The sequence below is a fragment of the Stenella coeruleoalba genome (genome assembly GCF_951394435.1).
Source record: "Stenella coeruleoalba genome assembly, contig: scaffold_195, whole genome shotgun sequence".
In the NCBI taxonomy this organism is placed as follows: Eukaryota; Metazoa; Chordata; class Mammalia; order Artiodactyla; family Delphinidae; genus Stenella; species Stenella coeruleoalba.
In genome coordinates this window covers 375,779-403,347 of record NW_027645980.1, presented here as the reverse complement: position 1 = coordinate 403,347, position 27,569 = coordinate 375,779, and the positions used below count along the sequence as shown (strand labels likewise).

Genomic DNA, 27,569 nt, shown 5'->3' with positions numbered 1-27,569 from the left:
CAGATTTCATTGCTGAGTGATATTGCTTTGTAAGTAAATACCACAACTTCTTTATCCATTTTTCACTTTCTGCGATGTTGAACTTGTACTGTAAACGAGGTTCTTGTAAACAGAGCCGTTCCAAACTTTGGGGTGGCTGTGTCTTTTTCATTTTAATTTCCCTAAGCTATAGGACCATAAGTGGAAGTGCCCTAGGTTCTGTTGCTTTGTTTTTTAGATGTTTCAGGAAACATCATACACTTCTCCCGAGTGGTTGTTGGCAATTTACATCCCGCCCATCAGCATAACAAGGCTCCCAGTTCTCCATGGCCTGTCCTGCCTTTCTGGATTTTACACTTTTTTCAGATGGCCCTTTTGACGCGGGGGAAGTGAGACTTCATTGTAGTGCAGATTTCCTTTGCAAGCTTGCTTGGTTGGCCAAAAAGGGCGTATGCGTTTTTTCCTGAATATATTCAGGAAAAAACGCATACGCCCTTTTTGGCCAAGTGCATCATTGTGGACGTTCTGCCTCTTTTCCTATGCTTTCAATGCAATTCCAGTCTACCTCCTGAAATTGGTTTCCTGCAATTCTGCCCCACTTTCAAGTCCTCTTGGCAGCCTTACTTCAGTCTATTTTTGGACGATAGCTGTCATTTATAACTCTGCAGGTTTGTGAATTACAGTGCCCCTGAGCTCCTTTCTTCAACTCGCTTTCTTGTGAGCTGGCCGAAACACCGCAGGATGGCTTCAGGCCCTAATCTGGTTCCGGCACGGCACGCTGAGCCTTTGGTTAATTCCTCTTCCTGGTAGGAAATGAGAGTTAAATTTGCCCGTCCAGACACCTCCAGCTAGTCTCCATTGGTTCTCGCTATTCCTGTTCATCTTCCGCAGAAATTGCAAACTGGGCCAAACAGGAGGTTAAAGGCGCTGACTCTCCAAATGGGGAGAGTGTTAGTAAAGCGTCTGGAATGTTACACCCGAGTACCAGGGGAGGAAAACTGAGACATATTTGAACACGTCTCCCGTTCACATGGTTGATCATACTTGGGTTCCACATGCATGTTTTAGCTGAAGGAAGAATACCTTAAACCTGGAGAGTTGAGACCCGTGTAATGGGTACCATGCAATATGACTTCAAAGGGTCTTCATTTGCTCACCGAACCTCTCCAATCCTATCACTGCTACGTTTATGCCCCTGTACACATGCTTGATTCTCTTTTGGAGACATAGCAATCCATAGGTTTTACGATACTTACTAGTCAGGTACATTCTTAGGCGTTTAATATGCGGTGTTGAGTCCATTTCGTTGAGCAAGGAGTAGCTCTTGTCTATTCCATATTTGGCTTAAGGAATTTTATCTGTGCTCATTTCAATCTCTGGTTTTATGCAGCACCCCAACTCACCTTTCCCCTTAAGCAAGCATAAGTTGGTTTTCTAAATTTGAGACCCTGTTCTGCTCTGTAATTCAGTTCCTGTGTAGCCAAGTTTACATTCCGTGTATTACTGATATCTTATGATGTTTCTTTTTCTGTGTGACTTATTTCAGTTAGAATCATCATACCTGAATCCACTCATTGTGCTGCTAAGGGCCTGATGACATAGATTTCATTGCTGAGTGATATTGCTTTGTAACTAAATACCACAACTTCTTTATCCATTGTTCACTTTCTGCGATGTTGAACTTGTACTGTAAACGAGGTTCTTGTAAACAGAACCGTTCCAAACTTTGGGGTGGCTGTGTCTTTTTGATTTTAATTTCCCTAAGCTATAGGACCATAAGTGGAAGTGCCCTAGGTTCTGTTGCTTTGTTTTTTAGATGTTTCAGGAAACACCATACACTTCTCCTGAGTGTCTGTTGGCAATTTACATCCCGCCCATCAGCATAACAAGGCTCCCAGTTCTCCATGGCCTGTCCTGCCTTTCTGGATTTTACACTTTTTTCAGATGGCCCTTTTGACCGGGGGGAAGTGAGACTTCATTGTAGTGCATATTTCCTTCGCAAGCTTGCTTGGTTGGCCAAAAAGGGCGTATGCGTTTTTTCCTGAATATATTCAGGAAAAAACGCATACGCCCTTTTTGGCCAAGTGCATCATTGTGGACGTTCTGCCTCTTTTCCTATGCTTTCAATGCAATTCCAGTCTACCTCCTGAATTCGGTTTCCTGCATTTCTGCCCCGCTTTCAAGTCCTCTTGGCAGCCTTACTTCAGTCTATTTTTGGACGATAGCTGTCATTTATAACTCTGCAGGTTTGTGAATTACAGTGCCCCTGAGCTCCTTTCTTCAACTCGCTTTCTTGTGACCTGGCCGCAACACCGCAGGATGGCTTCAGGCCCTAATCTGGTTCTGGCATGGCACGCTGAGCCTTTGGTTAATTCCTCTTCCTGGTAGGAAATGAGAGTTAAATTTGCCCGTCCAGACACCTCCAGCTAGTCTCCATTGGTTCTCGCTATTCCTGTTCGTCTTCCGCAGAAATTGCAAACTGGGCCAAACAGGAGGTTAAAGGGACTGACTCTCCAAGTCGGGAGAGTGTTAGTAAAGCGTCTGGAATCTTGCACCCGAGTACCAGGGTACGAAAACTGAGACATATTTGAACACGTCTCCCGATCACATGGTTGATCATACTCTAGGTTCCACATGCATGTTTTAGCTGAAGGAAGAATACCTTAAACCTGGGTAGTTGAAACCTGTGGAATGGGTACCATGCAATATGACTTCAAAGGGTCTTCATTTGCTCACCGAACCTCTCCAATCCTATCACTGCTGCGTTTATGCCCCTGTACACATGCTTGGTTCTCTTTCGGAGACATAGCAATCCATAGGTTTTAAGATACTTACTAGTCAGGTACATTCTTAGGCGTTTAATATGGGGTGTTGAGTCCATTTCGTTGAGCAAGGAGTAGCTCTTGTCTATTCCATATTTGGCTTAAGGAACTTTATCTGTGCTCATTTCAATCTCTGGTTTTATGCAGCACCCCAACTCACCTTTACCCTTAAGCAAGAATAAGATTGTTTTCTAAATTTGAGACCCTGTTCTGTTCTGTAATTCAGTTCCTGTGTAGCCAAGTTTACATTCCGTGTATTACTGATATCTTATGATGTTTCTTTTTCTGTGTGACTTATTTCAGTTAGAATCATCATACCTGAATCCACTCATTGTGCTGCTAAGGGCCTGATGACACAGATTTCATTGCTGAGTGATATTGCTTTGTAAGTAAATACCACAACTTCTTTATCCATTTTTCACTTTCTGCGATGTTGAACTTGTACTGTAAACGAGGTTCTTGTCAACAGAGCCATTCCAAACTTTGGGGTGGCTGTGTCTTTTTGATTTTAATTTCCCTAAGCTATAGGACCATAAGTGGAAGTGCCCTAGGTTCTGTTGCTTTGTTTTTTAGATGTTTCAGGAAACACCATACACTTCTCCCGAGTGGTTGTTGGCAATTTACATCCCGCCCATCAGCATAACAAGGGTCCCAGTTCTCCATGGCCTGTCCTGCCTTTCTGGATTTTACACTTTTTTCAGATGGCCCTTTTGACCGGGGGGAAGTGAGACTTCCTTGTAGTGCAGATTTCCTTTGCAAGCTTGCTTGGTTGGCCAAAAAGGGCGTATGCGTTTTTTCCTGAATATATTCAGGAAAAAACGCATACGCCCTTTTTGGCCAAGTGCATCATTGTGGACGTTCTGCCTCTTTTCCTATGCTTTCAATGCAATTCCAGTCTACCTCCTGAAATCGGTTTCCTGCAATTCTGCCCCGCTTTCAAGTCCTCTTGGCAGCCTTACTTCAGTCTATTTTTGGACGATAGCTGTCATTTATAACTCTGCAGGTTTGTGAATTACAGTGCCCCTGAGCTCCTTTCTTCAACTCGCTTTCTTGTGAGCTGGCCGCAACACCGCAGGATGGCTTCAGGCCCTAATCTGGTTCCGGCACGGCACGCTGAGCCTTTGGTTAATTCCTCTTCCTGGTAGGAAATGAGAGTTAAATTTGCCCGTCCAGACACCTCCAGCTAGTCTCCATTGGTTCTCGCTATTCCTGTTCATCTTCCGCAGAAATTGCAAACTGTGCCAAACAGGAGGTTAAAGGCGCTGACTCTCCAAATGGGGAGAGTGTTAGTAAAGCGTCTGGAATGTTACACCCGAGTACCAGGGGAGGAAAACTGAGACATATTTGAACACGTCTCCCGTTCACATGGTTGATCATACTTGGGTTCCACATGCATGTTTTAGCTGAAGGAAGAATACCTTAAACCTGGAGAGTTGAGACCCGTGTAATGGGTACCATGCAATATGACTTCAAAGGGTCTTCATTTGCTCACCGAACCTCTCCAATACTATCACTGCTACGTTTATACCCCTGTACACATGCTTGATTCTCTTTTGGAGACATAGCAATCCATAGGTTTTACGATACTTACTAGTCAGGTACATTCTTAGGCGTTTAATATGCGGTGTTGAGTCCATTTCGTTGAGCAAGGAGTAGCTCTTGTCTATTCCATATTTGGTTTAAGGAATTTTATCTGTGCTCATTTCAATCTCTGGTTTTATGCAGCACCCCAACTCACCTTTCCCCTTAAGCAAGCATAAGTTGGTTTTCTAAATTTGAGACCCTGTTCTGTTCTGTAATTCAGTTCCTGTGTAGCCAAGTTTATATTCCGTGTATTACTGATCTCTTATGATGTTTCTTTTTCTGTGTGACTTATTTCAGTTAGAATCATCATACCTGAATCCACTCATTGTGCTGCTAAGGGCCTGATGACACAGATTTCATTGCTGTGTGATATTGCTTTGTAAGTAAATACCACAACTTCTTTATCCATTTTTCACTTTCTGCGATGTTGAACTTGTACTGTAAACGAGGTTCTTGTAAACAGAGGCGTCCCAAACTTTGGGGTGGCTGTGTCTTTTTGATTTTAATTTCCCTAAGCTATAGGACCATAAGTGGCAGTGCCCTAGGCTCTGTTGCTTTGTTTTTTAGATGTTTCAGGAAACACCATACACTTCTCCCGAGTGTCTGTTGGCAATTTACATCCCGCCCATCAGCATAACAATTCTCCCAGTTCTCCATGGCCTGTCCTGCCTTTCTGGATTTTACACTTTTTTCAGATGGCCCTTTTGACCGGGGGGAATTGAGACTTCATTGTAGTGCAGATTTCCTTTGCAAGCTTGCTTGGTTGGCCAAAAAGGGCGTATGCGTTTTTTCCTGAATATATTCAGGAAAAAACGCATACGCCCTTTTTGGCCAAGTGCATCATTGTGGACGTTCTGCCTCTTTTCCTATGCTTTCAATGCAATTCCAGTCTACCTCCTGAAATCGGTTTCCTGCAATTCTGCCCCGCTTTCAAGTCCTCTTGGCAACCTTACTTCAGTCTATTTTTGGACGATAGCTGTCATTTATAACTCTGCAGGTTTGTGAATTACAGTGCCCCTGAGCTCCTTTCTTCAACTCATTTTCTTTTGTGCTGGCCGCAACACCGCTGAATGGCTTCAGGCCCTAATCTGGTTCCAGCACGGCATGCTGAGCCTTTGGTTAATTCCTCTTCCTGGTGGGAAATGAGAGTTAAATTTGCCCGTCCAGACACCTCCAGGTAGCCTCTCATTGGTTCTCGCTATTCCTGTTCATCTTCCGCAGAAATTGCAAACTGGGCCAAACAGGAGGTTAAAGGGACTGACTCTCCAAGTCGGGAGAGTGTTAGTAAAGCGTCTGGAATCTTGCACCCGAGTACCAGGGGAGGAAAACTGAGATATATTTGAACACGTCGCCCGATCACATGTCTGATCATACTCTACGTTCCACATGCATGTTTTAGCTGAAGGAAGAATACCTTAAACCTGGGTAGTTGAAACCCGTGGAATGGGTACCATGCAATATGACTTCAAAGGGTCTTCATTTGCTCACCGAACCTCTCCAATCCTATCACTGCTGCGTTTATGCCCCTGTACACATGCTTGGTTCTCTTTCGGAGACATAGCAATCCATAGGTTTTAAGATACTTACTAGTCAGGTACATTCTTAGGCGTTTAATATGGGGTGTTGAGTCCATTTCGTTGAGCAAGGAGTAGCTCTTGTCTATTCCATATTTGGCTTAAGGAACTTTATCTGTGCTCATTTCAATCTCTGGTTTTATGCAGCACCCCAACTCACCTTTACCCTTAAGCAAGAATAAGATGGTTTTCTAAATTTGAGACCCTGTTCTGTTCTGTAATTCAGTTCCTGTGTAGCCAAGTTTACATTCCGTGTATTACTGATATCTTATGATGTTTCTTTTTCTGTGTGACTTATTTCAGTTAGAATCATCATACCTGAATCCACTCATTGTGCTGCTAAGGGCCTGATGACACAGATTTCATTGCTGAGTGATATTGCTTTGTAAGTAAATACCACAACTTCTTTATCCATTTTTCACTTTCTGCGATGTTGAACTTGTACTGTAAACGAGGTTCTTGTCAACAGAGCCATTCCAAACTTTGGGGTGGCTGTGTCTTTTTGATTTTAATTTCCCTAAGCTATAGGACCATAAGTGGAAGTGCCCTAGGTTCTGTTGCTTTGTTTTTTAGATGTTTCAGGAAACACCATACACTTCTCCCGAGTGGTTGTTGGCAATTTACATCCCGCCCATATGCATAACAAGGCTCCCAGTTCTCCATGGCCTGTCCTGCCTTTCTGGATTTTACACTTTTTTCAGATGGCCCTTTTGACCGGGGGGAAGTGAGACTTCATTGTAGTGCAGATTTCCTTTGCAAGCTTGCTTGGTTGGCCAAAAAGGGCGTATGCGTTTTTTCCTGAATATATTCAGGAAAAAACGCATACGCCCTTTTTGGCCAAGTGCATCATTGTGGACGTTCTGCCTCTTTTCCTATGCTTTCAATGCAATTCCAGTCTACCTCCTGAAATCGGTTTCCTGCAATTCTGCCCCGCTTTCAAGTCCTCTTGGCAGCCTTACTTCAGTCTATTTTTGGACGATAGCTGTCATTTATAACTCTGCAGGTTTGTGAATTACAGTGCACCTGAGTTCCTTTCTTCAACTCGCTTTCTTGTGACCTGGCCGCAACACCGCAGGATGGCTTCAGGCCCTAATCTGGTTTCGGACCGGCATGCTGAGCCTTTGGTTAATTCCTCTTCCTGGTGGGAAATGAGAGTTGAATTTGCCCGTCCAGACACCTCCAGCTAGCCTCTCATTGGTTCTCGCTATTCCTGTTCATTTTCCGCAGAAATTGCAAACTGGGCCAAACAGAAGGTTAAAGGGACTGACTCTCCAAGTCGGGAGAGTGTTAGTAAAGCGTCTGGAATCTTGCACCCGAGTACCAGCGTACAAAAACTGAGACATATTTGAACACGCCTCCCGATCGCATGGTTGATCATACTCTAGGTTCCACATGCATGTTTTAGCTGAAGTAAGAATACCTAAAACCTGGGTAGTTGAAACCCGTGGAATGGGTACCATGCAATATGACTTCAAAGGGTCTTCATTTGCTCACCGAACCTCTCCAATCCTATCACTGCTGCGTTTATGCCCCTGTACACATGCTTGATTCTCTTTCGGAGACATAGCAATCCATAGGTTTTAAGATACTTACTAGTCAGGTACATTCTTAGGCGTTTAATATGCGGTGTTGAGTCCATTTCGTTGAGCAAGGAGTAGCTCTTGTCTATTCCATATTTGGCTTAAGGAACTTTATCTGTGCTCATTTCGATCTCTGCTTATGCAGCACCCCAATTTACCTTTATCCTTAAGCAAGCATAAGTTGGTTTTCTAAATTTGAGACACTGTTCTGTTCTGTAATTCAGTTCCTGTGTAGCCAAGTTTACATTCCGTGTATTACTGATATATTATGATGTTTCTTTTTCTGTGTGACTTATTTCAGTTAGAATCATCATACCTGAATCCACTCATTGTGCTGCTAAGGGCCTGATGACATAGATTTCATTGCTGAGTGATATTGCTTTGTAAGTAAATACCACAACTTCTTTATCCATTTTTCACTTTCTGCGATGTTGAACTTGTACTGTAAACGAGGTTCTTGTAAACAGAGCCGTTCCATCTTTGGGGTGGCTGTGTCTATTTTATTTTAATTTTCCTAATCTATAGGACCATAAGTGGAAGTGCCCTAGGCTCTGTTGATTTGTTTTTTAGATGTTTCAGGAGACACCATACACTTCTCCCGAGTGGTTGTTGGCAATTTACATCCCGCCCATCAGCATAACAAGGCTCCCAGTTCTCCATGGCCTGTCCTGCCTTTCTGGATTTTACACTTTTTTCAGATGGCCCTTTTGATCGGAGGGAAGTGAGACTTCATTGTAGTGCAGATTTCCTTTGCAAGCTTGCTTGGTTGGCCAAAAAGGGCGTATGCGTTTTTTCCTAAATATATTCAGGAAAAAACGCATACGCCCTTTTTGGCCAAGTGCATCATTGTGGACGTTCTGCCTCTTTTCCTATGCTTTCAATGCAATTCCAGTCTACCTCCTGAAATCGGTTTCCTGCAATTCTGCCCCGCTTTCAAGTCCTCTTGGCAGCCTTACTTCAGTCTATTTTTGGACGAGAGCTGTCATTTATAACTCTGCAGGCTTGTGAATTACAGTGCCCCTGAGCTCCTTTCTTCAACTCGCTTTCTTGTGAGCTGGCCGCAACACCGCAGGATGGCTTCAGGCCCTAATCTGGTTCCGGCACGGCACGCTGAGCCTTTGGTTAATTCCTCTTCCTGTTGGGAAATGAGAGTTAAATTTGCCCGTCCAGACACCTCTAGCTAGTCTCTCATTGGTTCTCGCTATTCCTGTTCATCTTCCGCAGAAATTGCAAACTGGGCCAAACAGGAGGTTAAAGGCGCTGACTCTCCAAGTGGGGAGAGTGTTAGTAAAGCTTCTGGAATGTTGCACCCGAGTACCAGGGGAGGAAAACTGAGACATATTTGAACACGTCTCCCGTTCACACGGTTGATCATACTCTGGGTTCCACATGCATGTTTTAGCTGAAGGAAGAATACCTTAAACCTGGAGAGTTGAGACCCGTGGAATGGGTACCATGCAATATGTCTTCAAAGGGGCTTCATTTGCTCACCGAACCTCCCCAATCCTATCACTGCTGCGTTTATGCCCCTGTACACATGCTTGATTCTCTTTCGGAGACATAGCAATCCATAGGTTTTAAGATACTTACTAGTCAGGTACATTCTTAGGCGTTTAATATGCGGTGTTGAGTCCATTTCGTTGAGCAAGGAGTAGCTCTTGTCTATTCCATATTTGGCTTAAGGAACTTTATCTGTGCTCATTTCAATCTCTGGTTTTATGCAGCACCCCAACTCACCTTTCCCCTTAAGCAAGCATAAGTTGGTTTTCTAAATTTGAGACCCTGTTCTGTTCTGTAATTCAGTTCCTGTGTAGCCAAGTTTACATTCCGTGTATTACAGATATCTTATGATGTTTCTTTTTCTGTGTGACTTATTTCAGTTAGAATCATCATACCTGAATCCACTCATTGTGCTGCTAAGGGCCTGATGACACAGATTTCATTGCTGAGTGATATTGCTGTGTAAGTAAATACCACAACTTCTTTATCCATTTTTCACTTTCTGGGATGTTGAACTTGTACTGTAAACGAGGTTCTTGTAAACAGAGCCGTTCCAAACTTTGGGGTGGCTGTGTCTTTTTGATTTTAATTTCCCTAAGCTATAGGACCATAAGTGGAAGTGCCCTAGGTTCTGTTGCTTTGTTTTTTAGATGTTTCAGGAAACACCATACACTTCTCCCGAGTGGTTGTTGGCAATTTACATCCCGCCCATCAGCATAACAAGGCTCCCAGTTCTCCATGGCCTGTCCTGCCTTTCTGGATTTTACACTTTTTTCAGATGGCCCTTTTGACCGGGGGTAGTGAGACTTCATTGTAGTGCAGATTTCCTTTGCAAGTTTGCTTGGTTGGCCAAAAAGGGCGTATGCGTTTTTTCCTGAATATATTCAGGAAAAAACGCATACGCCCTTTTTGGCCAAGTGCATCATTGTGGACGTTCTGCCTCTTTTCCTATGCTTTCAATGCAATTCCAGTCTACCTCCTGAAATCGGTTTCCTGCAATTCTGCCCCGCTTTCAAGTCCTCTTGGCAGCCTTACTTCAGTCTATTTTTGGACGATAGCTGTCATTTATAACTCTGCAGGTTTGTGAATTACAGTGCCCCTGAGCTCCTTTCTTCAACTCGCTTTCTTGTGACCTGGCCGCAACACCGCAGGATGGCTTCAGGCCCTAATCTGGTTCCAGCACGGCATGCTGAGCCTTTGGTTAATTCCTCTTCCTGGTGGGAAATGAGAGTTAAATTTGCCCGTCCAGACACCTCCAGCTAGCCTCTCATTGGTTCTCGCTATTCCTGTTCATCTTCCGCAGAAATTGCAAATTGGGCCAAACAGGAGGTTAAAGGGACTGACTCTCCAAGTGGGGAGAGTGTTAGTAAAGCGTCTGGAATGTTGCACCCGAGTACCAGGGGAGGAAAACTGAGACATATTTGAACACGTCTCCCGTTCACATGGTTGATCATACTTGGGTTCCATATGCATGTTTTAGCTGAAGGAAGTATACCGAAAACCTGGGTAGTTGAAACCCGTGGAATGGGTACCATGCAATATGACTTCAAAGGGTCTTCATTTGGTCACCGAACCTCTCCAATCCTATCACTGCTGCGTTTATGCCCCTGTACACATGCTTGATTCTCTTTCGGAGACATAGCAATCCATAGGTTTTAAGATACTTACTAGTCAGGTACATTCTTAGGCGTTTAATATGCGGTGTTGAGTCCATTTCATTGAGCAAGTAGTAGCTCTTGTCTATTCCATATTTGGCTTAAGGAACTTTATCTGTGCTCATTTCAATCTCTGGTTTTATGCAGCACCCCAACTCACCTTTCCCCTTAAGCAAGCATAAGTTCGTTTTCTAAATTTGAGACCCTGTTCTGTTCTGTAATTCAGTTCCTGTGTAGCCAAGTTTACATTCCGTGTATTACTGATATCTTACGATGTTTCTTTTTCTGTGTGACTTATTTCAGTTAGAATCATCATACCTGAATCCACTCATTGTGCTGCTAAGGACCTGATGACACAGATTTCATTGCTGAGTGATATTGCTTTGTAAGTAAATACCACAACTTCTTTATCCATTTTTCACTTTCTGCGATGTTGAACTTGTACTGTAAACGAGGTTCTTGTAAACAGAGCCGTTCCAAACTTTGGGGTGGCTATGTCTTTTTGAATTTGAATTCCCTAAACTATAGGACCATAAGTGGCAGTGCCCTAGGCTCTGTTGCTTTGTTTTTTAGATGTTTCAGGAAACACCATACACTTCTCCCGAGTGGTTGTTGGCAATTTACATCCTGCCCATCAGCATAACAAGGCTCCCAGTTCTCCATGGCCTGTCCTGCCTTTCTGGATTTTACACTTTTTCAGATGGCCCTTTTGACCGGGGGAAAGTGAGACTTCATTGTAGTGCAGATTTCCTTTGCAAGCTTGCTTGGTTGGCCAAAAAGGGCGTATGCGTTTTTTCCTGAATATATTCAGGAAAAAACACATAAGCCCTTTTTGGCCAAGTGCATCATTGTGGACGTTCTGCCTCTTTTCCTATGCATTCAATGCAATTCCAGTCTACCTCCTGAAATCGGTTTCCTGCAATTCTGCCCCGCTTTGAAGTCCTCTTGGCAGCCTTACTTCAGTCTATTTTTGGACGAGAGCTGTCATTTATAACTCTGCAGGTTTGTGAATTACAGTGCCCCTGAGCTCCTTTCTTCAACTCGCTTTCTTGTGAGCTGGCCGCAACACCGCAGGATGGCTTCAGGCCCTAATCTGGTTCCGGCACGGCACGCTGAGCCTTTGGTTATTTCCTCTTCCTGATGGGAAATGAGAGTTAAATTTGCCCGTCCAGACACCTCCAGCTAGTCTCTCATTGGTTCTCGCTATTCCTGTTCATCTTCCGCAGAAATTGCAAACTGGGCCAAACAGGAGGTTAAAGGGACTGACTCTCCAAGTGGGGAGAGTGTTAGTAAAGCGTCTGGAATGTTGCACCCGAGTACCAGGGGAGGAAAACTGAGACATATTTGAACACGTCTCCCGTTCACATGGTTGATCATACTCTGGGTTCCACATGCATGTTTTAGCTGAAGGAAGAATACCTAAAACCTGGGTAGTTGAAACCCGTGGAATGGGTACCATGCAATATGACTTCAAAGGGTCTTCATTTGCTCACCGAACCTCTCCAATCCTATCACTGCTGCGTTTATGCCCCTGTACACATGCTTGATTCTCTTTCGGAGACATAGCAATCCATAGGTTTTAAGATACTTACTAGTCAGGTACATTCTTAGGCGTTTAATATGCGGTGTTGAGTCCATTTCGTTGAGCAAGGAGTAGCTCTTGTCTATTCCATATTTGGCTTAAGGAACTTTATCTGTGCTCATTTCAATCTCTGGTTTTATGCAGCACCCCAACTCACCTTTCCCCTTAAGCAAGCATAAGTTGGTTTTCGAAATTTGAGACCCTGTTCTGTTCTGTAATTCAGTTCCTGTGTAGCCAAGTTTACATTCCGTGTATTACTGATAACTTATGATGTTTCTATTTCTGTGTGACTTATTTCAGTTAGAATCATCATACCTGAATCCACTCATTGTGCTGCTAAGGGCCTGATGACACAGATTTCATTGCTGAGTGATATTGCTTTGTAAGTAAATACCACAACTTCTTTATCCATTTTTCACTTTCTGCGATGTTGAACTTGTACTGTAAACGAGGTTCTTGTAAACAGAGGCGTCCCAAACTTTGGGGTGGCTGTGTCTTTTTGATTTTAATTTCCCTAAGCTATAGGACCATAAGTGGAAGTGCCCTAGGCTCTGTTGCTTTGTTTTTTAGATGTTTCAGGAAACACCATACACTTCTCCCGAGTGTCTGTTGGCAATTTACATCCCACGCATCACCATAACAAGGCTCCCAGTTCTCCATGGCCTGTCCTGCCTTTCTGGATTTTACACTTTTTTCAGATGGCCCTTTTGACCGGGGGGAAGTGAGACTTCATTGTAGTGCAGATTTCCTTTGCAAGCTTGCTTGGTTGGCCAAAAAGGGCGTATGCGTTTTTTCCTGAATATATTCAGGAAAAAACGCATACGCCCTTTTTGGCCAAGTGCATCATTGTGGACGTTCTGCCTCTTTTCCTATGCTTTCAATGCAATTTCAGTCTACCTCCTGAAATCGGTTTCCTGCAATTCTGCCCCGCTTTCAAGTCCTCTTGGCAGCCTTACTTCAGTCTATTTTTGGACGATAGCTGTCATTTATAACTCTGCAGGTTTGTGAATTACAGTGCCCCTGAGCTCCTTTCTTCAACTCGCTTTCTTTTGAGCTGGCCGCAACACCGCAGGATGGCTTCAGGCCCTAATCTGGTTCCGGTACGGCACGCTGAGCCTTTGGTTATTTCCTCTTCCTGGTGGGAAATGAGAGTTAAATTTGCCCGTCCAGACACCTCCAGCTAGCCTCTCATTGGTTCTCGCTATTCCTGTTCATCTTCCGCAGAAATTGCAAACTGTGCCAAACAGGAGGTTAAAGGCACTGACTCTCCAAGTGGGGAGAGTGTTAGTAAAGTGTCTGGAATGTTGCACCCGAGTACCAGGGGGGGAAAACTGAGACATATTTGAACACGTCTCCGTTCACATGGTTGATCATACTTGGGTTCCACATGCATGTTTTAGCTGAAGGAAGAATACCTTAAACCTGGAGAGTTGAGACCCGTGTAATGGGTACCATGCAATATGACTTCAAAGGGTCTTCATTTGCTCACCGAACCTCTCCAATCCTATCACTGCTGCGTTTATGCCCCTGTACACATGCTTGATTCTCTTTTGGAGACATAGCAATCCATAGGTTTTACGATACTTACTAGTCAGGTACATTCTTAGGCGTTTAATATGCGGTGTTGAGTCCATTTCGTTGAGCAAGGAGTAGCTCTTGTCTATTCCATATTTGACTTAAGGAACTTTATCTGTGCTCATTTCAATCTCTGGTTTTATGCAGCACCCCAACTAACCTTTCCCCTTAAGCAAGCATAAGTTGGTTTTCTAAATTTGAGACCCTGTTCTGTTCTGTAATTCAGTTCCTGTGTAGCCAAGTTTACATTCCGTGTATTACTGATATCTTATGATGTTTCTTTTTCTGTGTGACTTATTTCAGTTAGAATCATCATACCTGAATCCACTCATTGTGATGCTAAGGGCCTGATGACATAGATTTCATTGCTGAGTGATATTGTTTTGTAAGTAAATACCACAACTTCTTTATCCATTTTTCACTTTCTGCGATGTTGAACTTGTACTGTAAACGAGGTTGTTGTAAACAGAGGCGTCCCAAACTTTGGGGTGGCTGTGTCTTTTTGATTTTAATTTCCCTAAGCTATAGGACCATAAGTGGCAGTGCCCTATGCTCTGTTGCTTTGTTTTTTAGATGTTTCAGGAAACACCATACACTTCTCCCGTGTGTCTGTTGGCAATTTACATCCCGCCCATCAGCATAACAAGGCTCCCAGTTCTTCATGGCCTGTCCTGCCTTTCTGGATTTTACACTTTTTTCAGATGGCCCTTTTGACCGGGGGGAAGTGAGACTTCATTGTAGTGCAGATTTCCTTTGCAAGCTTGCTTGGTTGGCCAAAAAGGGCGTATGCGGTTTTTCCTGAATATATTCAGGAAAAAACGCATACGCCCTTTTTGGCCAAGTGCATCATTGTGGACGTTCTGCCTCTTTTCCTATGCTTTCAATGCAATTCCAGTCTACCTCCTGCAATCGGTTTCTTGCAATTCTGCCCCGCTTTCAAGTCCTCTTGGCAGCCTTACTTCAGTATATTTTTGGACGATAGCTGTCATTTATAACTCTGCAGGTTTGTGAATTACAGTGCCCATGAGCTCCTTTCTTCAACTCGCTTTCTTTTGAGCTGGCCGCAACACCGCAGGATGGCTTCAGGCCCTAATCTGGTTCCGGTACGGCACGCTGAGCCTTTGGTTATTTCCTCTTCCTGGTGGGAAATGAGAGTTAAATTTGCCCGTCCAGACACCTCCAGCTAGCCTCTCATTGGTTCTCGCTATTCCTGTTCATCTTCCGCAGAAATTGCAAACTGGGCCAAACAGGAGGTTAAAGGCGCTGACTCTCCAAGTGGGGAGAGTGTTAGTAAAGCGTCTGGAATGTTGCACCCGAGTACCAGGGGAGGAAAACTGAGACATATTTGAACACGTCTCCCGTTCACATGGTTGATCATACTTGGGTTCCACATGCATGTTTTAGCTGAAGGAAGAATACCTTAAACCTGGAGAGTTGAGACCCGTGTAATGGGTACCATGCAATATGACTTCAAAGGGTCTTCATTTGCTCACCGAACCTCTCCAATCCTATCACTGCTGCGTTTATGCCCCTGTACACATGCTTGATTCTCTTTTGGAGACATAGCAATCCATAGGTTTTACGATACTTACTAGTCAGGTACATTCTTAGGCGTTTAATATGCAGTGTTGAGTCCATTTCGTTGAGCAAGGAGTAGCTCTTGTCTATTCCATATTTGGCTTAAGGAACTTTATCTGTGTTCATTTCAATCTCTGGTTTTATGCAGCACCCCAACTCACCTTTACCCTTAAGCAAGCATAAGTTGGTTTTCTAAATTTGAGACCCTGTTCTGTTCTGTAATTCAGTTCCTGTGTAGCCAAGTTTACATTCCGTGTATTACTGATATCTTATGATGTTTCTTTTTCTGTGTGACTTATTTCAGTTAGAATCATCATACCTGAATCCACTCATTGTGCTGCTAAGGGCCTGATGACACAGATTTCATTGCTGAGTGATATTGCTTTGTAAGTAAATACCACAACTTCTTTATCCATTTTTCACTTTCTGCGATGTTGAACTTGTACTGTAAATGAGGTTCTTGTAAACAGAGCCGTTCCAAACTTTGGGGTGGCTGTGTCTTTTTGATTTTAATTTCCCTAAGCTATAGGACCATAAGTGGAAGTGCCCTAGGTTCTGTTGCTTTGTTTTTTTGATGTTTCAGGAAACACCATACACTTCTCCCGAGTGGTTGTTGGCAATTTACATCCCGCCCATCAGCATAACAAGGCTCCCAGTTCTCCATGGCCTGTCCTGCCTTTCTGGATTTTACACTTTTTTCAGATGGCCCTTTTGACCGGGGGGAAGTGAGACTTCATTGTAGTGCAGATTTCCTTTGCAAGCTTGCTTGGTTGGCCAAAAAGGGCGTATGCGTTTTTTCCTGAATATATTCAGGAAAAAACGCATACGCCCTTTTTGGCCAAGTGCATCATTGTGGACGTTCTGCCTCTTTTCCTATGCTTTCAATGCAATTCCAGTCTACCTCCTGAAATCGGTTTCCTGCAATTCTGCCCCGCTTTCAAGTCCTCTTGGCAGCCTTACTTCAGTCTATTTTTGGACGATAGCTGTCATTTATAACTCTGCAGGTTTGTGAATTACAGTGCCCCTGAGCTCCTTTCTTCAACTCGCTTTCTTTTGAGCTGGCCGCAACACCGCAGGATGGCTTCAGGCCCTAATCTGGCTCCGGTACGGCACGTTGAGCCTTTGGTTATTTCCTCTTCCTGGTGGGAAATGAGAGTTAAATTTGCCCGTCCAGACACCTCCAGCTAGCCTCTCATTGGTTCTCGCTATTCCTGTTCATCTTCCTCAGAAATTGCAAACTGGGCCAAACAGGAGGTTAAAGGCGCTGACTCTCCAAGTGGGGAGAGTGTTAGTAAAGCGTCTGGAATGTTGCACCCGAGTACCAGGGGAGGAAAACTGAGACATATTTGAACACGTCTCCCGTTCACATGGTTGATCATACTTGGGTTCCACATGCATGTTTTAGCTGAAGGAAGAATACCTTAAACCTGGAGAGTTGAGACCCGTGTAATGGGTACCATGCAATATGACTTCAAAGGGTCTTCATTTGCTCACCGAACCTCTCCAATCCTATCACTGCTGCGTTTATGCCCCTGTACACATGCTTGATTCTCTTTTGGAGACATAGCAATCCATAGGTTTTACGATACTTACTAGTCAGGTACATTCTTAGGCGTTTAATATGCGGTGTTGAGTCCATTTCGTTGAGCAAGGAGTAGCTCTTGTCTATTCCATATTTGGCTTAAGGAACTTTATCTGTGCTCATTTCAATCTCTGGTTTTATGCAGCACCCCAACTCACCTTTACCCTTAAGCAAGCATAAGTTGGTTTTCTAAATTTGAGACCCTGTTCTGTTCTGTAATTCAGTTCCTGTGTAGCCAAGTTTACATTCCGTGTATTACTGATATCTTATGATGTTTCTTTTTCTGTGTGACTTATTTCAGTTAGAATCATCATACCTGAATCCACTCATTGTGCTGCTAAGGGCCTGATGACACAGATTTCATTGCTGAGTGATATTGCTTTGTAAGTAAATACCACAACTTCTTTATCCATTTTTCACTTTCTGCGATGTTGAAATTGTACTGTAAACGAGGTTCTTGTAAACAGAGCCGATCCAAACTTTGGGGTGGCTGTGTCTTTTTGATTTTAATTTCCCTAAGCTATAGGACCATAAGTGGAAGTGCCCTAGGTTCTGTTGCTTTGTTTTTTTGATGTTTCAGGAAACACCATACACTTCTCCCGAGTGGTTGTTGGCATTTTACATCCCGCCCATCAGCATAACAAGGCTCCCAGTTCTCCATGGCCTGTCCTGCCTTTCTGGATTTTACACTTTTTTCAGATGGCCCTTTTGACCGGGGGGAAGTGAGACTTCATTGTAGTGCAGATTTCCTTTGCAAGCTTGCTTGGTTGGCCAAAAAGAGCGTATGCATTTTTTCCTGAATATATTCAGGAAAAATATATTCAGGAAAAAACGCATACGCCCTTTTTGGCCAAGTGCATCATTGTGGACGTTCTGCCTCTTTTCCTATGCTTTCAATGCAATTCCAGTCTACCTCCTGAAATCGGTTTCCTGCAATTCTGCCCCGCTTTCAAGTCCTCTTGGCAGCCTTACTTCAGTCTATTTTTGGACGATAGCTGTCATTTATAACTCTGCAGGTTTGTGAATTACAGTGCCCCTGAGCTCCTTTCTTCAACTCGCTTTCTTGTGACCTGGCCGCAACACCGCAGGATGGCTTCAGGCCCTAATCTGGTTCCGGCCCGGCATGCTGAGCCTTTGGTTAATTCCTCTTCTTGGTGGGAAGTGAGAGTTAAATTTGCCCGTCCAGACACCTCCAGCTAGCCTCTCATTGGTTCTCGCTATTCCTGTTCATCTTCCGCAGAAATTGCAAACTGGGCCAAACAGGAGGTTAAAGGGACTGACTCTCCAAGTGGGGAGAGTGTTAGTAAAGCGTCTGGAATGTTGCACCCGAGTACCAGGGGAGGAAAACTGAGACATATTTGAACACGTCTCCCGATCACATGGTTAATCATACTCTAGGTTCCACATGCATGTTATAGCTGAAGGAAGAATACCTTAAACCTGGGTAGTTGAAACCTGTGGAATGGGTACCATGCAATATGACTTCAAAGGGTCTTCATTTGCTCACCGAACCTCTCCAATCCTATCACTGCTGCGTTTATGCCCCTGTACACATGCTTGATTCTCTTTCGGAGACATAGCAATCCATAGGTTTTAAGATACTTACTAGTCAGGTACATTCTTAGGCGTTTAATATGGGGTGTTGAGTCCATTTCGTTGAGCAAGGAGTAGCTCTTGTCTATTCCATATTTGGCTTAAGGAACTTTATCTGTGCTCATTTCAATCTCTGGTTTTATGCAGCACCCCAACTCACCTTTACCCTTAAGCAAGAATAAGTTGGTTTTCTAAATTTGAGACCCTGTTCTGTTCTGTAATTCAGTTCCTGTGTAGCCAAGTTTACATTCCGTGTATTACTGATATATTATGATGTTTCTTTTTCTGTGTGACTTATTTCAGTTAGAATCATCATACCTGAATCCACTCATTGTGCTGCTAAGGGCCTGATGACACAGATTTCATTGCTGAGTGATATTGCTTTGTAAGTAAATACCACAACTTCTTTATCCATTTTTCACTTTCTGCGATGTTGAACTTGTACTGTAAACGAGGTTCTTGTAAACAGAGCCGTTCCAAACTTTGGGGTGGCTGTGTCTTTTTGATTTTAATTTCCCTAAGCTATAGGACCATAAGTGGAAGTGCCCTAGGTTCTGTTGCTTTGTTTTTTAGATGTTTCAGGAAACACCATACACTTCTCCCGAGTGGTTGTTGACAATTTACATCCCGCCCATCAGCATAACAAGGCTCCCAGTTCTCCATGGCCTGTCCTGCCTTTCTGGATTTTACACTTTTTTCAGATGGCCCTTTTGACCGGGGGGAAGTGAGACTTCATTGTAGTGCAGATTTCCTTTGCAAGCTTGCTTGGTTGGCCAAAAAGGGCGTATGCGTTTTTTCCTGAATATCTTCAGGAAAAAACGCATACGCCCTTTTTGGCCAAGTGCATCATTGTGGACGTTCTGCCTCTTTTCCTATGCTTTCAATGCAATTCCAGTCTACCTCCTGCAATCGGTTTCCTGCAATTCTGCCCCGCTTTCAAGTCCTCTTGGCAGCCTTACTTCAGTCTATTTTTGGACGATAGCTGTCATTTATAACTCTGCAGGTTTGTGAATTACAGTGCCCCTGAGCTCCTTTCTTCAACTCGCTTTCTTTTGAGCTGGCCGCAACACCGCAGGATGGCTTCAGGCCCTAATCTGGTTCCGGTACGGCACGCTGAGCCTTTGGTTATTTCCTCTTCCTGGTGGGAAATGAGAGTTAAATTTGCCCGTCCAGACACCTCCAGCTAGCCTCTCATTGGTTCTCGCTATTCCTGTTCATCTTCCTCAGAAATTGCAAACTGGGCCAAACAGGAGGTTAAAGGCGCTGACTCTCCAAGTGGGGAGACTGTTAGTAAAGCGTCTGGAATGTTGCACCCGAGTACCAGGGAAGGAAAACTGAGACATATTTGAACACGTCTCCCGTTCACATGGTTGATCATACTTGGGTTCCACATGCATGTTTTAGCTGAAGGAAGAATACCTTAAACCTGGAGAGTTGAGACCCGTGTAATGGGTACCATGCAATATGACTTCAAAGGGTCTTCATTTGCTCACCGAACCTCCCCAATCCTATCACTGCTGCGTTTATGCCCCTGTACACATGCTTGATTCTCTTTTGGAGACATAGCAATCCATAGGTTTTACGATACTTACTAGTCAGGTACATTCTTAGGCGTTTAATATGCGGTGTTGAGTCCATTTCGTTGAGCAAGGAGTAGCTCTTGTCTATTCCATATTTGACTTAAGGAAATTTATCTGTGCTCATTTCAATCTCTGGTTTTATGCAGCACCCCACCTCGCCTTTACCCTTAAGCAAGCATAAGTTGGTTTTCTAAATTTGAGACCCTGTTCTGTTCTGTAATTCAGTTCCTGTGTAGCCAAGTTTACATTCCGTGTATTACTGATATCTTATGATGTTTCTTTTTCTGTGTGACTTATTTCAGTTAGAATCATCATACCTGAATCCACTCATTGTTCTGCTAAGGGCCTGATGACATAGATTTCATTGCTGAGTGATATTGCTTTGTAAGTAAATACCACAGCTTCTTTATCCATTTTTCACTTTCTGCGATGTTGAACTTGTACTGTAAACGAGGTTCTTGTAAACAGAGGCGTCCCAACCTTTGGGGTGGCTGTGTCTTTTTGATTTTAATTTCCCTAAGCTATAGGACCATAAGTGGCAGTGCCCTAGGCTCTGTTGCTTTGTGTTTTAGATGTTTCAGGAAACACCATACACTTCTCCCGAGTGTCTGTTGGCAATTTACATCCCGCCCATCAGCATAACAAGGCTCCCAGTTCTCCATGGCCTGTCCTGCCTTTCTGGATTTTACACTTTTTTCAGATGGCCCTTTTGACCGGGGGGAAGTGAGACTTCATTGTAGTGCAGATTTCCTTTGCAAGCTTGCTTGGTTGGCCAAAAAGGGCGTATGCGTTTTTTCCTGAATATATTCAGGAAAAAACGCATACGCCCTTTTTGGCCAAGTGCATCATTGTGGACGTTCTGCCTCTTTTCCTATGCTTTCAATGCAATTCCAGTCTACCTCCTGAAATCGGTTTCCTGCAATTCTGCCCCGCTTTCAAGTCCTCTTGGCAGCCTTACTTCAGTCTATTTTTGGACGATAGCTGTCATTTATAACTCTGCAGGTTTGTGAATTACAGTGCCCCTGAGCTCCTTTCTTCAACTCGCTTTCTTTTGAGCTGGCCGCAACACCGCAGGATGGCTTCAGGCCCTAATCTGGCTCCGGTACGGCACGTTGAGCCTTTGGTTATTTCCTCTTCCTGGTGGGAAATGAGAGTTAAATTTGCCCGTCCAGACACCTCCAGCTAGCCTCTCATTGGTTCTCGCTATTCCTGTTCATCTTCCTCAGAAATTGCAAACTGGGCCAAACAGGAGGTTAAAGGCGCTGACTCTCCAAGTGGGGAGAGTGTTAGTAAAGCGTCTGGAATGTTGCACCCGAGTACCAGGGGAGGAAAACTGAGACATATTTGAACACGTCTCCCGTTCACATGGTTGATCATACTTGGGTTCCACATGCATGTTTTAGCTGAAGGAAGAATACCTTAAACCTGGAGAGTTGAGACCCGTGTAATGGGTACCATGCAATATGACTTCAAAGGGTCTTCATTTGCTCACCGAACCTCTCCAATCCTATCACTGCTGCGTTTATGCCCCTGTACACATGCTTGATTCTCTTTTGGAGACATAGCAATCCATAGGTTTTACGATACTTACTAGTCAGGTACATTCTTAGGCGTTTAATATGCGGTGTTGAGTCCATTTCGTTGAGCAAGGAGTAGCTCTTGTCTATTCCATATTTGGCTTAAGGAACTTTATCTGTGCTCATTTCAATCTCTGGTTTTATGCAGCACCCCAACTCACCTTTACCCTTAAGCAAGCATAAGTTGGTTTTCTAAATTTGAGACCCTGTTCTGTTCTGTAATTCAGTTCCTGTGTAGCCAAGTTTACATTCCGTGTATTACTGATATCTTATGATGTTTCTTTTTCTGTGTGACTTATTTCAGTTAGAATCATCATACCTGAATCCACTCATTGTGCTGCTAAGGGCCTGATGACACAGATTTCATTGCTGAGTGATATTGCTTTGTAAGTAAATACCACAACTTCTTTATCCATTTTTCACTTTCTGCGATGTTGAAATTGTACTGTAAACGAGGTTCTTGTAAACAGAGCCGATCCAAACTTTGGGGTGGCTGTGTCTTTTTGATTTTAATTTCCCTAAGCTATAGGACCATAAGTGGAAGTGCCCTAGGTTCTGTTGCTTTGTTTTTTTGATGTTTCAGGAAACACCATACACTTCTCCCGAGTGGTTGTTGGCATTTTACATCCCGCCCATCAGCATAACAAGGCTCCCAGTTCTCCATGGCCTGTCCTGCCTTTCTGGATTTTACACTTTTTTCAGATGGCCCTTTTGACCGGGGGGAAGTGAGACTTCATTGTAGTGCAGATTTCCTTTGCAAGCTTGCTTGGTTGGCCAAAAAGAGCGTATGCATTTTTTCCTGAATATATTCAGGAAAAATATATTCAGGAAAAAACGCATACGCCCTTTTTGGCCAAGTGCATCATTGTGGACGTTCTGCCTCTTTTCCTATGCTTTCAATGCAATTCCAGTCTACCTCCTGAAATCGGTTTCCTGCAATTCTGCCCCGCTTTCAAGTCCTCTTGGCAGCCTTACTTCAGTCTATTTTTGGACGATAGCTGTCATTTATAACTCTGCAGGTTTGTGAATTACAGTGCCCCTGAGCTCCTTTCTTCAACTCGCTTTCTTGTGACCTGGCCGCAACACCGCAGGATGGCTTCAGGCCCTAATCTGGTTCCGGCCCGGCATGCTGAGCCTTTGGTTAATTCCTCTTCTTGGTGGGAAGTGAGAGTTAAATTTGCCCGTCCAGACACCTCCAGCTAGCCTCTCATTGGTTCTCGCTATTCCTGTTCATCTTCCGCAGAAATTGCAAACTGGGCCAAACAGGAGGTTAAAGGGACTGACTCTCCAAGTGGGGAGAGTGTTAGTAAAGCGTCTGGAATGTTGCACCCGAGTACCAGGGGAGGAAAACTGAGACATATTTGAACACGTCTCCCGATCACATGGTTAATCATACTCTAGGTTCCACATGCATGTTATAGCTGAAGGAAGAATACCTTAAACCTGGGTAGTTGAAACCTGTGGAATGGGTACCATGCAATATGACTTCAAAGGGTCTTCATTTGCTCACCGAACCTCTCCAATCCTATCACTGCTGCGTTTATGCCCCTGTACACATGCTTGATTCTCTTTCGGAGACATAGCAATCCATAGGTTTTAAGATACTTACTAGTCAGGTACATTCTTAGGCGTTTAATATGGGGTGTTGAGTCCATTTCGTTGAGCAAGGAGTAGCTCTTGTCTATTCCATATTTGGCTTAAGGAACTTTATCTGTGCTCATTTCAATCTCTGGTTTTATGCAGCACCCCAACTCACCTTTACCCTTAAGCAAGAATAAGTTGGTTTTCTAAATTTGAGACCCTGTTCTGTTCTGTAATTCAGTTCCTGTGTAGCCAAGTTTACATTCCGTGTATTACTGATATATTATGATGTTTCTTTTTCTGTGTGACTTATTTCAGTTAGAATCATCATACCTGAATCCACTCATTGTGCTGCTAAGGGCCTGATGACACAGATTTCATTGCTGAGTGATATTGCTTTGTAAGTAAATACCACAACTTCTTTATCCATTTTTCACTTTCTGCGATGTTGAACTTGTACTGTAAACGAGGTTCTTGTAAACAGAGCCGTTCCAAACTTTGGGGTGGCTGTGTCTTTTTGATTTTAATTTCCCTAAGCTATAGGACCATAAGTGGAAGTGCCCTAGGTTCTGTTGCTTTGTTTTTTAGATGTTTCAGGAAACACCATACACTTCTCCCGAGTGGTTGTTGACAATTTACATCCCGCCCATCAGCATAACAAGGCTCCCAGTTCTCCATGGCCTGTCCTGCCTTTCTGGATTTTACACTTTTTTCAGATGGCCCTTTTGACCGGGGGGAAGTGAGACTTCATTGTAGTGCAGATTTCCTTTGCAAGCTTGCTTGGTTGGCCAAAAAGGGCGTATGCGTTTTTTCCTGAATATCTTCAGGAAAAAACGCATACGCCCTTTTTGGCCAAGTGCATCATTGTGGACGTTCTGCCTCTTTTCCTATGCTTTCAATGCAATTCCAGTCTACCTCCTGCAATCGGTTTCCTGCAATTCTGCCCCGCTTTCAAGTCCTCTTGGCAGCCTTACTTCAGTCTATTTTTGGACGATAGCTGTCATTTATAACTCTGCAGGTTTGTGAATTACAGTGCCCCTGAGCTCCTTTCTTCAACTCGCTTTCTTTTGAGCTGGCCGCAACACCGCAGGATGGCTTCAGGCCCTAATCTGGTTCCGGTACGGCACGCTGAGCCTTTGGTTATTTCCTCTTCCTGGTGGGAAATGAGAGTTAAATTTGCCCGTCCAGACACCTCCAGCTAGCCTCTCATTGGTTCTCGCTATTCCTGTTCATCTTCCTCAGAAATTGCAAACTGGGCCAAACAGGAGGTTAAAGGCGCTGACTCTCCAAGTGGGGAGACTGTTAGTAAAGCGTCTGGAATGTTGCACCCGAGTACCAGGGAAGGAAAACTGAGACATATTTGAACACGTCTCCCGTTCACATGGTTGATCATACTTGGGTTCCACATGCATGTTTTAGCTGAAGGAAGAATACCTTAAACCTGGAGAGTTGAGACCCGTGTAATGGGTACCATGCAATATGACTTCAAAGGGTCTTCATTTGCTCACCGAACCTCCCCAATCCTATCACTGCTGCGTTTATGCCCCTGTACACATGCTTGATTCTCTTTTGGAGACATAGCAATCCATAGGTTTTACGATACTTACTAGTCAGGTACATTCTTAGGCGTTTAATATGCGGTGTTGAGTCCATTTCGTTGAGCAAGGAGTAGCTCTTGTCTATTCCATATTTGACTTAAGGAAATTTATCTGTGCTCATTTCAATCTCTGGTTTTATGCAGCACCCCACCTCGCCTTTACCCTTAAGCAAGCATAAGTTGGTTTTCTAAATTTGAGACCCTGTTCTGTTCTGTAATTCAGTTCCTGTGTAGCCAAGTTTACATTCCGTGTATTACTGATATCTTATGATGTTTCTTTTTCTGTGTGACTTATTTCAGTTAGAATCATCATACCTGAATCCACTCATTGTTCTGCTAAGGGCCTGATGACATAGATTTCATTGCTGAGTGATATTGCTTTGTAAGTAAATACCACAGCTTCTTTATCCATTTTTCACTTTCTGCGATGTTGAACTTGTACTGTAAACGAGGTTCTTGTAAACAGAGGCGTCCCAACCTTTGGGGTGGCTGTGTCTTTTTGATTTTAATTTCCCTAAGCTATAGGACCATAAGTGGCAGTGCCCTAGGCTCTGTTGCTTTGTGTTTTAGATGTTTCAGGAAACACCATACACTTCTCCCGAGTGTCTGTTGGCAATTTACATCCCGCCCATCAGCATAACAAGGCTCCCAGTTCTCCATGGCCTGTCCTGCCTTTCTGGATTTTACACTTTTTTCAGATGGCCCTTTTGACCGGGGGGAAGTGAGACTTCATTGTAGTGCAGATTTCCTTTGCAAGCTTGCTTGGTTGGCCAAAAAGGGCGTATGCGTTTTTTCCTGAATATATTCAGGAAAAAACGCATACGCCCTTTTTGGCCAAGTGCATCATTGTGGACGTTCTGCCTCTTTTCCTATGCTTTCAATGCAATTCCAGTCTACCTCCTGAAATCGGTTTCCTGCAATTCTGCCCCGCTTTCAAGTCCTCTTGGCAGCCTTACTTCAGTCTATTTTTGGACGATAGCTGTCATTTATAACTCTGCAGGTTTGTGAATTACAGTGCCCCTGAGCTCCTTTCTTCAACTCGCTTTCTTGTGACCTGGCCGCAACACCGCAGGATGGCTTCAGGCCCTAATCTGGTTCTGGCACGGCACGCTGAGCCTTTGTTTATTTCCTCCTCCTGGTGGGAAATGAGAGTTAAATTTGCCCGTCCAGACACCTCCAGCTAGTCTCTCATTGGTTCTCGCTATTCCTGTTCATCTTCCACAGAAATTGCAAACTGGGCCAAACAGGAGGTTAAAGGCGCTGACTCTCCAAGTGGGGAGAGTGTTAGTAAAGCGTCTGGAATGTTGCACCCAAGTAGCAGGGGAGGAAAACTGAGACATATTTGAACACGTCTCCCGATCAAATGGTTGATCATACTCTGGGTTCCACATGCATGTTTTAGCTGAAGGAAGAATACCTAAAACCTGGGTAGTTGAAACCCGTGGAATGGGTACCATGCAATATGACTTCAAAGGGTCTTCATTTGCTCACCGAACCTCTCCAATCCTATCACTGCTGCGTTTATGCCCCTGTACACATGCTTGATTCTCTTTCGGAGACATAGCAATCCATAGGTTTTACGATACTTACTAGTCAGGTACATTCTTAGGCGTTTAATATGCGGTGTTGAGTCCATTTCGTTGAGCAAGGAGTAGCTCTTGTCTATTCCATATTTGGCTTAAGGAACTTTATCTGTGCTCATTTCAATCTCTGGTTTTATGCAGCACCCCAACTCACCTTTACCCTTAAGCAAGCATAAGTTGGTTTTCTAAATTCGAGACCCTGTTCTGTTCTGTAATTCAGTTCCTGTGTAGCCAAGTTTACATTCCGTGTATTACTGATATCTTATGATGTTTCTTTTTCTGTGTGACTTATTTCAGTTAGAATCATCATACCTGAATCCACTCATTGTGCTGCTAAGGGCCTGATGACACAGATTTCATTGCTGAGTGATATTGCTTTGTAAGTAAATACCACAACTTCTTTATCCATTTTTCACTTTCTGCGATGTTGAACTTGTACTGTAAACGAGGTTCTTGTAAACAGAGCCGTTCCAAACTTTGGGGTGGCTGTGTCTTTTTGATTTTAATTTCCCTAAGCTATAGGACCATAAGTGGAAGTGCCCTAGGTTCTGTTGCTTTGTTTTTTAGATGTTTCAGGAAACACCATACACTTCTCCCGAGTGGTTGTTGGCAATTTACATCCCGCCCATCAGCATAACAAGGCTCCCAGTTCTCCATGGCCTGTCCTGCCTTTCTGGATTTTACACTTTTTTCAGATGGCCCTTTTGACCGGGGGGAAGTGAGACTTCATTGTAGTGCAGATTTCCTTTGCAAGCTTGCTTGGTTGGCCAAAAAGGGCGTATGCGTTTTTTCCTGAATATATTCAGGAAAAAACGCATACGCCCTTTTTGGCCAAGTGCATCATTGTGGACGTTCTGCCTCTTTTCCTATGCTTTCAATGCAATTCCAGTCTACCTCCTGAAATCGGTTTCCTGCAATTCTGCCCCGCTTTCAAGTCCTCTTGGCAGCCTTACTTCAGTCTATTTTTGGACGATAGCTGTCATTTATAACTCTGCAGGTTTGTGAATTACAGTGCCCCTGAGCTCCTTTCTTCAACTCGCTTTCTTT

At 43.8% G+C, this 27,569-nt stretch overlaps 1 long non-coding RNA gene across 9 annotated transcripts in view; it reads left to right on the top strand.

Moving 5' to 3' along the window:
• Positions 1 to 27,569, top strand: part of LOC307181412 — a 505,184-nt gene that overhangs the window by 167,459 nt on the left and 310,156 nt on the right. Inside the window, exon 6 of one of the 9 annotated variants that reach the window (XR_013826735.1) lies at positions 9,424 to 9,593. The exons of the other annotated variants lie outside the window; for them this stretch is intronic. This is a non-coding gene — a long non-coding RNA (uncharacterized lncRNA). Of the gene's footprint in view, positions 1 to 9,423; positions 9,594 to 27,569 lie in introns of those variants that run through there. 9 annotated transcript variants of the gene reach the window in all.